This window comes from Austrofundulus limnaeus, unplaced genomic scaffold, assembly GCF_001266775.1.
Source record: "Austrofundulus limnaeus strain Quisiro unplaced genomic scaffold, Austrofundulus_limnaeus-1.0 Scaffold73, whole genome shotgun sequence".
In the NCBI taxonomy this organism is placed as follows: domain Eukaryota; kingdom Metazoa; phylum Chordata; class Actinopteri; order Cyprinodontiformes; family Rivulidae; genus Austrofundulus; species Austrofundulus limnaeus.
This window is the reverse complement of record NW_013952475.1, coordinates 168,104-170,259: the sequence shown is the minus strand read 5'-3', so window position 1 is coordinate 170,259 and position 2,156 is coordinate 168,104. Positions and strand designations below refer to the sequence as shown.

Here is a 2,156-nt window from a genome sequence, read left to right as displayed (position 1 = left end):
CATTTATTCTCTTCTGCCCCCCACCCCCGTGAAAATTATGAACGCTGAGCGGCACTCACATTCTTGCGCACAGGCTGGCGAGGAGGCGCCTCCGCGTCCGTCCTGGGCCAATGGCGCACGGCGGAGCCTTATCACACTTCTCCCCGGCTGGCCAATGGCGCGCCTCTCCCCGGCTCACATGACGCCTTTCTGTGAACCCCCCCACTCCTCTCAACGCTCAATCTCCGGCGAGCGCAGGCATCACACAAGACCTGACATCGGGCGGAATCGGACGTCCACTGCCCTGTCCCCCTCCCACTGCCCACCGCCACTGACCAGGTGTTATCTCCACGCAGCCTCCGAGTCTCTCTCCTGTCCATCCGATGAAGGCGCCCCGAGCGCCGCGTCCAAATCTGGACGAGACTTTTTTTTTTTTTTTTTCTGCGTCCGAACGGAGAGGCGCAGCCAGCCAGGGGCGAGACAATAAACGCCCAGAAGTTACAGAAATGAACAGTAAGTGTCGATTTTAGACTATTCTCTATTTGATACATTTCTATCTGTCTTAAAAACATTGATTTTGAAGGCTTTCAAATTGTACTCGACCTCATTTCTAAACGCATGACTGCGTGGGGTGGCGACTTTTTGCGCCGGATTATTTTTTTTTTCTGTTCTTATTGTAACCATTTAAATGAGATTTAAAATGTAAAAGCTTTTTTTTATGCTCGTGTACATTCAGATACATTTGACTTGAGTTGATTTTGAAGTGACCTGAGTTCTTCTGTGGGGGTGCGTGTGCGTTCTGAGCTGCCGACATTCTTTGTGTGCCTCCGTGAATGTTCTCATTGTGAATGTGTGGCTGTCTCCGCACAGCGCCATAGAATGAAATATAGATAAAAAAGCACACGCTAAACCCGTTGACCCCAGTCAGACAGACAGGCTGTGCAACCGGTCCACACGGCTCAATGAGGACAATTAGGGAGGGGGGCAGGAGCAAAAAAAAAAAAAAGAAAAAAAATGGAGCGCTTAAAGCGCACTTTACTCCAACCCCCAAGGAGGATGAGGATGGCTAAGAAGTAATGTTATATGAGATTTCAAAATAGTTTTATTACAATTATTTACAATTATTTACAATTATTTAATAACGAAAACAAGTGGATTTCTAGTGAATGCACCTTCAGAGGTCATGTCACTCAGTGAACTCTATTGATTGGAAATTAGGGGTGCTGGTGGGCTGTGGGGGGGGGTCAAAGGAGGAGGAGTGCAAAGGATACAGACATATCCACATTTAGGAGTCATTTAAAAATAAAAATAAATAAAAGATAAAAATAGTGGCCCTTTGATTTTTCTTTGCCTTCAATCAGAGAGGAGAGGGAAAAAAAAGAAAAGGAAAAGACTAGGGGACCAAGGCCATTTGATGTTTTGAAAGGCTTCACATGGCTTTAATTAGGACCTATAAAATCTGTCTGCCCTGTTCTCTGAGGCAGCAGTCTAAGAGGAAGGAGGGGAACAGGCAAGATGAGAGAGGAGGGGAAGAAACCAAAAAAAAAGAGAGAGAGAGAGAGGAAAAGAAAAGCAAACCGACACAGAAAGTCACTTCAGCGAAGGATTGTCTAATCAAATTTTTATAAGCCTCCTCTTTTCTTCTTGTCGCTCCCTCCCTTGACTCCCACCCTCTCTTCCTTGATGCTGGTGGTATGTAGGCAGCGCTTCTTATTCCCTCTTTGTCTGGCTGCTGTGTTATCTCCACTCACCCACCCCATCCTCCCACCGCCCCTCGACCTAGCTAGCGCCTACACTTGGCCGACCCCAGACACCTGAAGGCTAGACGTGATGATCAAGAGAAGTTTGAGTCTGTCTGAAGCACAGCCAGTTGTTTTTAAGGTTTTCATCTTCTCCTCCTCTTTTCTTTTTTTTTTGCTTTTCTTTTTTTTTTCATTGGTTCCCCTCCTGGCCCGGTTTACCCTGCCCATGCGTCTGTTTTATTTTCAGTCGCTCTTTAACTCCAATCAAGATCCGCTATTGTTTGTAAGTTTGTGTCTTTGCATGCGCTGTACAAGGGGTTGCAGTTTCATTGCTACTGTGGAACTGCTGTCGCTGGATCTTGTATAAGAATGGGTGACTCACAGAGCTGCAGTGTACACACACACACACACACACACACACACACACACACACAC

At 46.6% G+C, this 2,156-nt stretch overlaps 1 long non-coding RNA gene across 2 annotated transcripts in view; it reads left to right on the top strand.

The window, feature by feature from the left end:
* The first annotated feature begins 82 nt into the window (after positions 1-82).
* The window catches only part of LOC106519198 (uncharacterized), a 25,230-nt gene continuing 23,156 nt past the window's right edge, over positions 83-2,156 (top strand). For both annotated transcript variants that reach the window (XR_001310415.1, XR_001310416.1), the window contains exon 1: positions 83-492. This is a non-coding gene — a long non-coding RNA (uncharacterized LOC106519198). The remainder of the gene's footprint in view (positions 493-2,156) is intronic.